Source organism: Haliotis cracherodii, unplaced genomic scaffold (genome assembly GCF_022045235.1).
Source record: "Haliotis cracherodii isolate W230 unplaced genomic scaffold, xgHalCrac1.p SCAF_1, whole genome shotgun sequence".
Classification (NCBI taxonomy): domain Eukaryota; kingdom Metazoa; phylum Mollusca; class Gastropoda; order Lepetellida; family Haliotidae; genus Haliotis; species Haliotis cracherodii.
In genome coordinates, this window is record NW_027266264.1 from 64,859,318 (window position 1) to 64,875,343 (window position 16,026).

At 39.6% G+C, this 16,026-nt stretch overlaps 1 protein-coding gene across 1 annotated transcript in view; it reads left to right on the forward strand.

The window, feature by feature from the left end:
- Positions 1–1,823: 1,823 nt before the first annotated feature.
- LOC139457661 (sodium/potassium/calcium exchanger 2-like) overlaps positions 1,824–16,026 on the forward strand; it is an 80,397-nt gene continuing 66,194 nt past the window's right edge. The window contains exons 1-2 of the mRNA XM_071239049.1: positions 1,824–1,894; positions 2,775–2,826. The gene's annotated coding sequence lies outside the window, so the exon portion shown is untranslated. The remainder of the gene's footprint in view (positions 1,895–2,774; positions 2,827–16,026) is intronic.

A 16,026-nucleotide genomic window follows, 5' to 3' on the forward strand; every position in this document is an offset into this window, starting at 1 on the left:
GTGGGAACGCGGAACCTGATTAACCACGAACGCGACAAGGAGGTGATTATAAGGGCAACAAAATATTTGTTGGGGTAGGCAGGGTTGGGGGTAATGATGATTGTCCGTTGCGTCTTTGGATTTTTTGCAGTTTATTTTCTTCCATGCTGACGTTTTGGTTTCTTACTAGGAGATGGTCGGGTCGATGATTTTAAAAAAAAACTAATCTGTCCCCGAAAAGTCTCGAAAGAAATAATCTGTCCTCCAGGTTTTACCTCAAGAAATAAATCGTGCTGGATGTTCTTATAAATTTGGTTGAAAGATGGTACTTGTTGTTACCCTGTCTGGCGCTCGGCATTAAGGGGCTAAAACAAGGACTGGTCGGCTTGGAATCAGTATATATACTGTGTCTGAGTGGAGTGTTCATGTTAAACTGCTACATAGTATTTCAGTAGGCTAGCACTATAAATCGGCATCAGTCCGGACTAGTACAAGCAGCCTCACACACACACACGTGCATGCACGTCGCTATGTAAGTGCAATAATCTTGGATGCGACGTTAAACCCCATTTCACCCCACCTCACCTCTGATAAATTTGATTTTTATACAGTTAATAATAGATGAATAAATAAATGACACAGTGAAAGAGGGGGGTCGCCAAATTTTATCATAACCACAGGGGGGCGGGGCTCATGAAAAAGTGACAGTTCTATACAATGCATTTTTACATATATTTGAGGGGTGGGAGCATGAAGAAATATTACATATATGTTGGACTTAGATCTATGGAACGACTCTGATCCGTGGCGAATTCTCAGATCTATGATCTCCCACATATGAGGCAGATAAAGGCGCAAAATCAGATCGATGGCAGATTATTATATAATATTAATAATTGGCAATTCCTATAGCACTAAACGTCGTATAGATTCATATATTATTTAGCGGCAGACTTTCTATGATCAATGTGCTTTCTCTGGATTACTTGTATCATTTTTCCTCTGGAGTGGGTTGGGTTTAACGCTGCCTTTAACAGTATTCCAGTTACATCACCGCGTGTCAGCTTCATGTGAGAGCAAAGCCCGAAGTGATGCAGGACTTAGACGCTTACCACTTCGGTGAAACCCACGAGCACGGTGCTGACAAACCTAGAAACATAATCGGGATTCGAACCCACCATCATAGGTTTCTGGCGTGCCCAAGGGACGCACCTTAGACAACAAGGCCACCCGTGCCCCCCCCCCCCCCCCCCCCCCCCCCCCCCCCTCTGGAACAGCATCGTCGGTGCCGGGATTGTATATCGGTAGTTTTCTTAAAGTACGTTCCCCGAAGTTTCATCGTAGAAACAGTTACTTGAGACCTTCCGCACCATCTTCTGATTCCTCGGAGATAATAAAATCCTGAATATTTTCACGCTTCCCCGCTTCAGGATTCAGAGCCTTTACACCGGGAACTTCTTGGATTTTTGAAACATCATTAAGGGTATAAGGGTATTCTGTTATAAAAGTCATACTATTATCGTGCCCATTACTTTGGCGATTGTAAAGAATCATATTTCGTGTTATATTTCCCATCATATTTTTCACAAGGGAGTAACTGTTTCTCTAAATTACCGGAATTAATGTTTTTGTGCTAATTATCGAAGCGCGATAAATAGAAAAATCCTTTTTCATTTGAATATACGAAATAATAAACATGTTCGATTCCGAGAGACTTGTTCCTTTTAATTCACAATGATATTAAATGGTATATCCTGCCTTACGTCCAAACGGAAGTAGGTCGCGATGATGCTAATTTGCATATCAACCTAGCAGCAGCTTCCTCAGCAACCAAGTGGTCAGGGGCTTGAATTGTGATTTCCGTGACTTTCCGGATTGTAACGTTTGTCTTTGATGGACCGTCAGTTATAAAATTGTAAGTGGACAATATTCTTTATTTTAGCGTTAATATATGGCTTACACATCGGACCAGCTGAACGCCGGTAGCAGGTGTAAATCGGCCCCCTACGAACAGTCGCCTATTAAAGTGACACACATCGCATTTACCAGCGTATTGCCAGTGTGTGGTCTGTCTGCTTCGAAAAATCAAAGTATATTTCCTTATCGTCTTTTTTATATATTTATATATTTATTTATTTTTTCATAGTCCACTTGAAATAATTTATTAATCCTATTCCCATATATAGATCTATCACAATTTGTAGAATAATTCTGTATAAAGTAATTAATAAACTACCTAAGACATGTAAGATGTTGCAGATTTTTCTATTAACAGTTACGATTATTAAACCTATTCTTGCATGGGATAAAATTTTACTAAATCTGATGTTCTGAAGTCTCAATCTCTGTCAAAAGGTGTTAAAATTAATACTTCTGTGGCCAATTAGGTACTACAATTCCCTGTGCAGAGTTGCATCCCTTAGTTGTGCCAGGATCCACTGATTTCACAGATTTGCCCTCTTTATTATTCTTGATTTGTCACCACCATTCCTGTCTGTTACCTGTGAGTCTGTCACCTGCATCACCCTGTTCTGTAGTCACTCCTTTAGATGACATGAAAAATATAAGTGAACTATTTTTGAAAGCAGCATTAAACCTAACTTACTCACTCACCCACCAAACATATCTGGAACATTGCTGGCATAAAACAACATTCATTGCATCCAATTCACAGTTTTTCCCATTTTTTATACTGAGATCAATGAATTCTTAATATCGAATTTAAAAGATTGAAAATTAAATAAGATTTGCAAACCCCACATGACTGTACAAGGAAAGTATTATTATATTTTCAGCCTTGACAAGCAACATTGTCCAAGCTCGTCATCTGTAACACAGACAATAACAGTGAGTACCGAAATGGGTACACTTTTTTTATGCTTCCTCATGAATTCTTTTGACATGTTTGTCAGGTAGAGATTACTTGGCGAAATCCCCCCAACAATCCCCTGGTTGCCCTATGAGGGCAAGCCTCAGATAGGCCACTCAGAAAAAAGGTACCTGCGTCATAAGCAGATAAATCCGCTATAAGTGGTAATCTGGCAAATCTCTTGACAGCATTGTTAGATTAGTGAAGACTGGACCAGGATAACACAGCCTACAGGGAGCTTGTACCTCGGCTGGGGACGGGCAAGGGAGATATTGAGGCACGCTGGAGATACATGCTTGTGTATGGCTGAACTTGTGCAAAAACTGTTGAACGAATAATCAGTAACGAATCATCAGTAACATTAAATGAGGCTTGGAAGTGTGACAAGGTTTGTTATTTTGAGCTATATTCATTTTTGTGTGGTCTGTATGCAATTTGATGTTATCAGTGAAAAATGTTATAAGAACTATTTTTACATTTCTGTACAATTAATTGCTCTTGAGGTTCTCAGTTATATTTTTGATGTCGTGATTATATACAAATATTATATTTTTGATATTTTTGAAGGTTTGTAATATGAAACATGTTTATATTCTGCTTGAATAAGACCTGGTGGGAATAATGGAATTCTGCTATGCATTAACACTGTGACTGTTTAACTGTGTATAAATCAAACTTATCAGATTCTCGGCCAACACTAGAGGGATTCTTGATTAGTTATTTATTTTGGTCTAGGTTGCCGACGCAAACTTTCATGAATACAGTCTGTTCGTTAGTGATCACTCTCTCCAAGGTCATTTGCTAAAGACCAAACAGGTATACATTGGCTTTGTATGGCTACAAAAGAAATATAGGTTTTCTCATATAAGTAATTTTCATTTGAAGAAAAACTATGTTCGGTGGTGAAATAGAATCATTCCAATGAAGTTATAGCCCCAGATACCATGACTCAGAGAATTTAGCTGATACCTAACATTTCATGACGGTACGGAAGAAGCCAGTTGAAACTGTACAAAGAGTTCAAGTTGTGGATGTGGAGGTGAGGGCGAGAGGAGGGCTGGCGACACCTTCCATGTGAAGCCATGCAGGGTTTAAAACATTTCAAACTGAGTGCCCTTGGTTGGCAAATTAGTAAAAAGTTTTTACTGTGTTCAAAATGGAGATTATTTAAAAGTTATTACTTACCTTACTTCAGAGGTATTTTAACATTGAATTTTAGCATTGCATTCAGTGCAATATTGTCAAACGAGGAATTAAAGGTCCTTCCTCTATAATTGTCCTGACTCCTATTATCTGTGAAACGCTTGCCCCCCCTCCAACCCAAGCCCAAATTTTTCCATATTATTATATGTTTTATTATACCCCAATCCCACTCAGCCAAACCCCCCCTCCCCCTAGCTTTTTTAGATTAGGTACAGTGAACGTTTATATTGTTTTTGGTTGCACTTCTTTAATTATTCTTAACGCTTTTTTCCCCCCAATAGTATAAGTGCAACCCTGTGTGTGAAACGCAGAATATATCATTTTACATCTCCACATGTGGAAAGCGCACGTTAAATCCTCAGTTATAGTTATAGTTATAGATATGTTATAGGAAATGTTTAATTCCTCTTTGGGAATTTTTCCTTAATAGCTGCAGCCGTAGGACCCAATATGTCCAGATGTCTGTAATCAGGTCTAGATATATCATTGCCATGTCAGTTTCTCCAGCTTGTTTGTGTTTGTGTACACTGTGTTGTGATATGATACATACCTTGATAGTAAGGTCGTGAGACGGTACACAATAGTGTATGCAGATTTGACACAAGTTTAAACATATTTAGTAGATTTGAGTACATAAAACAGTGGTGTGGGAATTAATACACATCTGTTCAATAATCATGGATCCATTGCTGAACTAGGCATATTATTCCGACTTTTATTGGAATAGTGCTGATTGTGGTGCAAAAAAACATACACTCATCTTTATAATTTAATTCGTATATATCTGGGAGGAAACACTGAGTGATCATGTGACATGTTGACATAAGGATCATGATGAAGAGTTTCCTGCTAAAACTGTCATTTTGGTATACCGTGTTCGACGTAATAAGCATCCCGCTCTAATAAGCGCCCACGGCGATATTTGCTAATACACTGGCTAGTTAACAATCCCAATTAGCACCCCTTCCTATTGATCAATATACAGAAGACTTATTTATTTGTGTATAATACGCCCTTGTGTGTTATATGCACCCTTAATTATGGGCAATTAAATTCTGGAAAAATATATCTGTTGTGTATAATACGCACAGACTTTTCTTTTGTATCAGTTTAGGCTGTCAGCATGAACCATGAAATTTACAATCTTTAAGCTCTTTTTTTTTTCCATCAAAATTTTATTTTAATAAGGGCCCCCTATTAATAATTTTGACAGTGCCCTCCGCTCGTATTACATCAAATACAGTAACAATTGTTTAAATAATTTTCATTCCATAATCACTTCTATGATATGTTCTCAGATGGAAAAATGGACGTCTTTTATAATGAAACATTTGTCTGTATTATTTCTAAATCACCTGATATGATCTAAGATAAATGAATACAGTAATACAATTTGCCCCACAATATGTACTATACAAAATGCTGGGGTAGAAATGTCTTTTATCATCCAAAACTGGCTCCCACAGGAGATATCGCTTGGATGAGATCAAGCGATATCTACACTGTAGATATCGCTCCAATGAAATTACATCACAATGGTTTGCAGACCATTGTGACGTCACTGGTTACCATGACGTCACAATCAAATGACATCACTAATGGCTCTGCTACTGAAGCTGTTTTCAGTACTTTTTACACTGAAGACACTGCTAATTACTGTCTACAAATTGAAAAAGTTGAAAGAATGACGTTGGATGATAAATAAAATCTCACCCTCGTGTCTTTTGATATCAAATATATCAACACTCGTTGATAAAAGTGGCAAAAATCCTCGGCAAGCCTCGGAGTTTTCCCACTTTTATCAACTTGTGTTGATATATTTGATATCAAAAGACACTTGGGTGAGATTCTCTATATCTCCAAGTGTGACACCAGTACAAAGACATCTGTATAGGTGTGTTATTGGGATTAAATTTATAATTCCACCAAGAAGAATACATCAAGTCCTTTTTTTAAAATAAACATGATTTCTTTGTGTTCCCTACAGAGCCCAAGACCTTGAACCATGTCATTACATAGATAATAATGTCATTGGCACCCTTGACTTACTTAGTTACCAATGAATCATCTATACATGTGAGAGTCAGTGTATAAAATGAATGAAATTTTCCCTGAGGCAATATACAAAACACCTGAATGTTTTAGTCATTTCACAATTATTTTCCATTTATTTTATTATGATAATGAATTGCCAACATTTGTATGTTGCCTTTCATCACCCAATGATGAGATTAAGAGAAAATGAAAGTCAATGCATGTTTGTTTTATTTTGGTAGTTCTAATCAGGACATAATTAATCTGTTTTGATGTTCTTAGGCCCTTTTGATCTTATTACCCGTTAATAATTTTTAGTCGCAGTCAAATAAATGGACATATTTGTCAGTCAATTTATAAAATGACTTAAATATTTAGACATTTTGTAAACTGCCTGAGTGAATCACATGTTACATATTGACTGACTTGACACATTGACTGTAACATACACGCCTGTGGGGTGAGAATGTTTTCAGTGCATGTCTGGAGCAGACAATGAACTCTATTCTCTCAGCTGATGTGCCCATAGATGTTACATGTTTCAAGTTATCAGACCCTAACCATTTAATCCGCCAACCCTATTGTCTCTATTGTATACAACTAAACCAAAGACACCCTGCCGAAACAACTCAACAAGAGGACTAGAAGCTATATGATCGTGCCTTCTGAAATATCAAATGCATTAAGTACATGTGGAGTAAAGGCTGACAGTTGGAGTGAGTGATATGATCATGTGGCTACCCGTTTGTCACCATTCGTCTGTTAATGCTTGTGATTAACATCATGACATTAACATCATGACATTTAAATCAATGTTGTATACATATTGAATCAAACAAGTTCAAATTATGGAAATGTCCTTCTCAGAAACCACAGGGCATAAACCGTAGGCCACGTACAACAGCATTACTGCATTTAGTTGTTTCTCTATTTTAGAGAAAAAATGAACTTGACTGAGAAAAAGATCATGAGCAATATCACTCTCAAGGAAGAGAATACATGTATATGGATATCAACTTCTTTATTATGAGGAACACAACGTTTCGGAGTATATGCTTACTCCTTCATCAGGTGATATTTCGGAGTGTATGCTTATTCCTTCATCACGTCACAGTAAGCATATTCTCCAAAACGTTGTGTTCCTCATATTAAAGAAGTTGACCTCCATATATTCTCTTCCTTATGTGTATCCCTTCTAAATGTCTTTCAAAGACCTGCTATCACTCTCAATAGCCTAATATGGGATGGTTTTTTGGGTGGTTTCTGTTATTAAAAATGACTTTGTATATACCAGTTATGCCATACTGTCAGCTGAGATCAGTGAGACTACATTATACAGATAATTAATGTACGACAAATAGCGCCAATAACAACCAGACTTTCTCAACTTGAAACTATCACCACATGTATTGTCACATGGAGACAGAACATATGTTTAGTTGACTAAACTCACTCTCTGGTTGTCTGACGAGACGGTCACACTAACAATACATGGAATCAAGGGTGGAGTTATTGGCACGTCTTTGGAGAAGGATATATACGGAAAGATATTGGCCTTGAAGAATTAAAAGTGCAAAAATCTTGCACCTTGGATAACTTTTATTAAAAAAAATATAATTCTCTACTGATCACCTTCATTTAAAGTCAAGGGTAATATTTGTTACACTGCACTCTATATAGGAATGATCTTTTCTGTTTATGAAGACATGTTTAATTTCAAATTGTTTACATATATTTGAAGGAGAAAAACAAATATAAATAACAGTTTTATTTATTCAGGAAATTTTGAATACATTTGGTGAGTTCTGCCTAACTGACACTACTGCCATGGCAATATATTCAAATTTAAAGTTTAAATAATAAATCTAAATGATGTTTTTTATGTTTTTATATTTCCCCATGTACTAACCATGGTTAAGTGAACAAATCTGTAAAATCAGACATAAAAACATTGGTCATAAACATGAAATATATGTTCAGGATTTTAACCAAATACCTTTTTCTTCTGAAATCAGTTTAATAATAGAAGCAGTATGGCAACAGTTGCTGCCATAACACCTGTGAAATATTACAGTCATATATATCCCTGTTGCTTTGGACATGCCTGACTACAGTGGTACCATACAGTGTAAGGTCCAGTAACAATAGCTGTGGAAATCTCCATTGTTCTGTTAAGGGATATGTATTTGGTTTATCCTCGCTTGGTCACATAGTAAGGAGTGGAGTGTAAGCCTGTTACAGCGTTATGAAATCTGTCATAATGCCCTTGTGTTTTCATATAGAGCTGGCGTGAAGGGATATGGTAAAGTAGTGTTTTAAATTGTGTAAGGATTATTGACATGAAGTTTATGCAATGTTTGAATGGCTGTTGTAATTGTTATTTCTGACAGTGATATCAGAGTATTATAGGTTTTGTTGTGTGTTCAAAGACAAGAGTAACAGGGGTGTTACAGATATATTGATTACTGAAGTTTTTAAAAAAAATTAATGATGATTTGGATAATATTGTTTCACAGACTGATCAGTGTTATTGTGCATTTATGTGCAGTGTATGCAGTATTGCTGCACATTGGGGTCACAACAGAAAGTCGTAAACTTCTCTCCTTCAAACGAATGGACATCTCTAATGGGAATGAAAAACATTTCACAAAAACTTGTGCAAAGAATTATTAAATTGCCAGGCAGAATTTGAAGTTATATTTTGAATTATTTTCAATGTAATTTTGTGAAAAACAATCTCAATAGAGCATATTCTGCTTAATTGAACATCAGTACACTTTAAGTCTTTGAAAAACATTTTCAGGTCATCTGACCAAAGGTCCATTTGTCCATCCATCTATTAACTCTTCTATGAACCATCTAAAAGGAGTTGAAATGTCAGTCTCCCTATCCTGGAATACAATGGATCTCCCCATCCTGGAGTACAATGGATCTCCCAATCCTGGAGTACAAAGGATCTCCCTATCCTGGAGTACAATGGGTTCCCTATCCTGTAGTACAATGGGTTCCCTATACTGGAGTACAATGGATCTCCCCATCCTGGAGTACAATGGGTTCCCTACCCTGGAGTACAATGGATCTCCCCATCCTGGAGTACAATGGATCTCCCCATCCTGGAATACCATGGGTTCCCTACCCTGGAGTAAAATGGATCTCCCTATCCTGTAGTACAATGGATCTCCCTATCCTGTAGTACAAAGGGTTCCCTATCTTGGAGTACAATGGATCTCCCTATCCTGTAGTACAATGGATCTCCCTATCCTGTAGTACAAAGGGTTCCCTATCTTCGAGTACAATGGATCTCCCTATCCTGTAGTACAATGGATCTCCCTATCCTGGAGTACAATGGGTTCCCTATCCTGGAGTACAATGGGTTCCCTACCCTGGAGTACAATGGGTTCCCTATCCTGGAGTACAATGGGTTCCCTACCCTGGAGTACAATGGATCTCCCTATCCTGGAGTACAATGGGTTCCCTATCCTGGAGTACAATGGGTTTCCTACCCTGGAGTACAATGGATCTCCCCATCCTGGAGTACAATGGATCTCCCTATCCTGTAGTACAAAGGGTTCCCTATCCTGGAGTACAATGGATCTCCCTACCCTGGAGTACAATGGATCTCTCCATCCTGGAGTACAATGGACCTCCCCATCCTGGAGTACAATGGATCTCCCTATCCTGGAGTACAATGGATCTCCCTGTCCTGTAGTACAATGGATCTCCCTATCCTGTAGTACAAAGGGTTCCCTATCTTGGAGTATAATGGATCTCCCTATCATGTAGTACAAAGGGTTCCCTATCCTGTAGTACAATGGATCTCCTTATCCTGTAGTACAAAGGGTTCCCTATCCTGTAGTACAATGGATCTCCCTATCCTGTAGTACAATGGATCTCCCTATCCTGGAGTACAATGGAGTCTCTATCCTGTAGTACAATGGATCTCCCTATCCTGTAGTACAAAGGGTTCCCTATCCTGTAGTACAATGGATCTCCCTATCCTGTGGTACAAAGGGTTCCCTATCCTGGAGTACAATGGATCTCCCTATCCTGGAGTACAATGGATCTCCCTATCCTGGTGTACAATGGATCTCCCTATCCTGGAGTACAATGGGTTCCCTATCCTGGAGTACAATGGGTTCCCTACCCTGGAGTACAATGGGTTCCCTATCCTGGAGTACAATGGGTTCCCTACCCTGGAGTACAATGGATCTCCCTATCCTGGAGTACAATGGGTTCCCTATCCTGGAGTACAATGGGTTTCCTACCCTGGAGTACAATGGATCTCCCCATCCTGGAGTACAATGGATCTCCCTATCCTGGAGTACAATGGATCTCCCTATCCTGGAGTACAATGGATCTCCCTGTCCTGTAGTACAATGGATCTCCCTATCCTGTAGTACAAAGGGTTCCCTATCTTGGAGTATAATGGATCTCCCTATCCTGTAGTACAAAGGGTTCCCTATCCTGTAGTACAATGGATCTCCTTATCCTGTAGTACAAAGGGTTCCCTATCCTGTAGTACAATGGATCTCCCTATCCTGTAGTACAATGGATCTCCCTATCCTGGAGTACAATGGGTTCTCTATCCTGTAGTACAATGGATCTCCCTATCCTGTAGTACAAAGGGTTCCCTATCCTGTAGTACAATGGATCTCCCTATCCTGTGGTACAAAGGGTTCCCTATCCTGGAGTACAATGGATCTCCCTATCCTGGAGTACAATGGATCTCCCTATCCTGGTGTACAATGGATCTCCCTATCCTGGAGTACAATGGGTTCCCTATCCTGGAGTACAATGGGTTCCCTACCCTGGAGTACAATGGGTTCCCTATCCTGGAGTACAATGGGTTCCCTACCCTGGAGTACAATGGATCTCCCTATCCTGGAGTACAATGGGTTCCCTATCCTGGAGTACAATGGGTTTCCTACCCTGGAGTACAATGGATCTCCCCATCCTGGAGTACAATGGATCTCCCTATCCTGTAGTACAAAGGGTTCCCTATCCTGGAGTACAATGGATCTCCCTACCCTGGAGTACAATGGATCTCTCCATCCTGGAGTACAATGGACCTCCCCATCCTGGAGTACAATGGATCTCCCTATCCTGGAGTACAATGGATCTCCCTGTCCTGTAGTACAATGGATCTCCCTATCCTGTAGTACAAAGGGTTCCCTATCTTGGAGTATAATGGATCTCCCTATCCTGTAGTACAAAGGGTTCCCTATCCTGTAGTACAATGGATCTCCTTATCCTGTAGTACAAAGGGTTCCCTATCCTGTAGTACAATGGATCTCCCTATCCTGTAGTACAATGGATCTCCCTATCCTGGAGTACAATGGGTTCTCTATCCTGTAGTACAATGGATCTCCCTATCCTGTAGTACAAAGGGTTCCCTATCCTGTAGTACAATGGATCTCCCTATCCTGTGGTACAAAGGGTTCCCTATCCTGGAGTACAATGGATCTCCCTATCCTGGAGTACAATGGATCTCCCTATCCTGGTGTAAAAAGGGTTCCCTATACATGAGTTCAATGGGTTCCCTATCCTGGCTGGTTGTTTTGTTGTTTTTACCCCACACTCAGCAATATTCCACCTATATGACGGTTGTCTGTAAATAATTGAGATTGGACCAGACAATCCAGTGATTGATATCATGAGCATTGATCCACGCAATTTGGATTGATGACATGCATCAACCAAGTCAGCAAGCCTAACCACCTGATCCTGTTAGTCGCGTCTTACGACAAGCACAGTCGGCTTTTACGGCAAGCATGGGTTGCTGAAGATATATACTACCACTGGTCATGACAAAACAAATTTGCCATTTTATGTAAAAAAAAAGCCAATCAGATCTGTTATAAATGGTGAATGACATCCCATCTTAATTTTACCACTGGAATTAGAGAAAATGCCCAATAGTCGAAAGGGCTGATAGAGTATGAATTATAAAGTGTGATTTGGCTGGGCAAAGGTGATTGCATTCTGAAAGGTTAATTGGTACGCTTGCTATCATTCATGTGTCTGCTTGGTCCACGTTGGCTTATTGCAGGCTGCTCCAATACTGCGAGCTACAGCAGTGTGTGAGTACTATAGCGCAAGTCACTCACTTGCATGACGGCCCACACATCCACACATCCACACACACTCAAACACCCACACATCCACACACACTCAAACACCCACACATCCACACACACTCAAACACCCACACATCCACACACACTCAAACACCCACACATCCACACACACTCAAACACCCACACATCCACACACTCTCAAACACTCACACATCCACACACTCAAACACCCACACATCCACACACACTCAAACACTCACACATCCACACACACTCAAACACCCACACATCCACACCCACTTAAACAATCACTCTCAAACACTCACTCACTCAAACACTCACTCACTCACTCAAACACTCACTCGCTCAAACACTCACTCACTCAAACACTCACTCACTCACTCAAACACTCACTCACTCACTCACACACTCACTCACTCAAACACTCAAACACTCACTCACTCAAACACTCATACACTCAAACACTCATACACTCAATCACTCACTCTCAAACACTCAAACACCCAAAACCCAAACACCCAAACACCCACCCAGCCACTCACTCACTCACTCACTCACTCACTCACAGCTAACTGACAGAATTACTAATTACTTCATTATGCATAGTCTATATCTCATCTTTATTCAGGAACCATTCTTGTAGATCAGAAATAGTAACTTCCAATATTTTGTCAATAATTCTGTGTGATTATGGATGCCCAATTGTTATGCTAATGAAGTCTTCTGTCAGTATTAATGGGTAATGTGACAGTTTTTGGACGGTTGGAGTGTTCAGCTGTTAATAATCAGTGAATGGTTTCACTATTATATACACTGGTCATGCTCTCTGATAGTGGATTAGACCAGATCTATAAACCTGTAGTGACGTCATCATGTCCTATTTTTGGGGGCCTTTATTTTGTTGATAAAACTCTAAGGTAGTGAAGGTCCTTGAAATCCCGGGCTTTCCATTTGAATGCCCAAGTCTTTCAATCAGAGTGTCCTGATTTCCCGGATTTTGTCTTCGCTTGATGTTTATCAACATTTTGAAGAATTGAATCCAGGATGGGACTCAACCCCAAAAATACTAGAATCTGTACTTTTAATAAATCCATCACTCACTTCACGAGGTTCAAGATGGACAGGTTACTCTATTATCGAAAGCATATGAGAAGAGAGCTGCCATACAAATTGTGTGCGACTTTCATCATTGGTTTCTCAAGCGTCATTGGTTTCTCTGCACAAATGATCGTCAGTCCCTTGGTGGGACATCCGATGATGAAAGGGAATGGTATGACAACTTACGCATGAAGTTCTTGCCAAATATTCAAAAGCGCCATAGTTTCATCATCATCCCATGACATCCCTCGTCTCTTCAGCATCTTCGAGCTGTCACACTTACCACTCAAATGAGAAGCTTAAAAAACCAAGTGAGATGGTCTGCAGACATCTGGGCTTTAAATAGAAATGATGACGCTGATGTCTGGAGGATTTCCGGTGTAATGTAACAAGTGTGTAAGAATTAATCATCAGCTCTGTCCCTTTTTACAAGTAAATGCACATGTGTATATTTTGCTATGCGTTCACATGAAAAGATTTACATACAGTGCAAATTAACACATGTGCAATTTAACTTTTGCACCTGGTCAAGACATGATGCAAATTTGCTCCTGGGGTAAATATACACACATGTGTAAACGCGTTCACATGACAAGGATACACACATGTGTGTAATGATACACACATATGTAAACAGGTGCATCTGAACGGGGTATTAGTGATACAAGGGGCACTGAAATCCTCAAAGTGAGGAACAGCTAAATGCACCCCAATCCCCACAAAACTCTGTTCGCTACCTATAAAACCCACTAACTATAAAGTTTAACATTTTACACGTCATATTATTCTCAAAAAGGTTAGAGGAAACCATTTTACATGTCTACGTTGGATTTTGTGGAAGTTATTGTGGCACAAATCTCCATTTAATAATATGGAGCGGCAGTCAAACAGTTTTAAACATTATTTGTAGTGGCAAACATATTAAAAATTTGCTCCAGGTATAAATCCTTTTTCAATTTTTCACTAAAAGAGCAAGTTAAACAAAATACTACTAAAACACTAGTCTGCCACACACAGAACCTGAACCTTATTAGTTTTTTTCTGCTATCCCCTTACTGTAATGCAATAGCCCCAAAAAATGAAGCGAGTCTAAAATTTTCCAAAAGCTGTTTCTCTCATCTTAGTGTGGCTCTTTTTCAATTTATTGGAGTTATTGGTTTCTATCATAATTATATATTTTCAGAGACTAAGCGTTAGTCTACTAACATACCTAAGTATTAGCCTAACCCAAAACTACTATCATTAGTAATGGTGAATGAATTGCCTAATTGCTATATATAAATGCTTACCATATTGAACCTAACTCAAACATTGTTTAAGGGATGACAGTTTCCAGTGAAAAGACACTTTATCAGTTATTACTTCCAAACCTTTTTCTCAAAAGAGTTGATTTGGTCACTGTAGTTTCACTGTTTTGTCTTGGAGTGTTATGTTCCAATCCTTGAGTGTCAAGCTGGCCCATGCCATCAGTGGCCTAAAGTAAACAAACTCGGACCAGCTTGCCCATGCCTGCTTCACTGGAGCAGGAGAACAACTGATAAGATCATGGCTAAAGAGTATCAGAATCAGTGACAGGGGGGATGCTGACAGGGAGATTGTTGGCTTGTGCCACTGAGGGAATAAGACATTTGTCACAAATGAGTTGACAGTTTGATTAGTCATCACACCAATAGCACAAGTTCTTCTGAGACAGGTGCATAATGGGTCACGGGATTGCTAGATGGTGCTAGTAAGGTCACAGAATGGCTAGTTGGTGCTAGTAAGGTCACAGGATGGCCAGTTGGTGCTAGTAAGGTCACAGGATGGCTAGTTGGTGCAAGTAAGGTCACAGGATGGCTAGTTGGTGCAAGTAAGGTCACAGGATGGCTAGTTGGTGCTAGTAAGGTCACAGAATGGCTAGTTGGTGCTAGTAAGGTCACAGAATGGCTAGTTGGTGCTAGTAAGGTCACAGGATGGCTAATTGGTGCTAATAAGGTCACAGGATGGCTAATGGAGCTAGTAAGGTCACTTGATGGCTAGTTGGTTCAAGTAAGTTCACAGGATGGCTAGTTGGTGCTAGTAAGGTCACAGAATGGCTGGTTGGTGCTAGTAAGGTCACAGGATGGCTAGTTGGTGCTAGTAAGGTCACAGAATGGCTAGTTGGTGCTAGTAAGGTCACAGGATGGCTAGTTGGTGCTAGTAAGGTCACAGGATGGCTAGTTGGTGCTAGTAAGGTCACAGGATGGCTAATGGAGCTAGTAAGGTCACAGGATGGCTAGTTGAGTGCTAGCAGGGTCACAGGATGGCTAGTTGGTGCAAGTAAGGCCAGTAGAGAATGTATCATGTGATTTTTTTAAACAATTGATTGGCAAAAAGTTAGCAAGTGTCCCAGATCGCCAATCTTATTTGCCCACAACGGTATTAGTCAACCAATGAGATTCATACATGGCAAGGTCAGAAAGGTCAAGGAAAGCAGCGCGGCTCTTTCATTCGTGAATTGTGGCCTAAATCTTTAGGAAATTTATGAAGCAAAGTAGTCAGACCATTAACAGATTTCAATACCACAGACAGAAAAAAACACTATATTTGAATGAAATTAGGTGCAGTTATGTTGCGTCAGGATAAACACACTTGATTTTTCTGTGGCACATTTTAACCAAAGTGCATAAGACTGGGTCAACCTGGAAGATTGGTCAGATTGGTACCACGGTGCCAGATGTATCATACAGGCCAAAGGATACATGGTTCAATCAAAAATACTTTGTG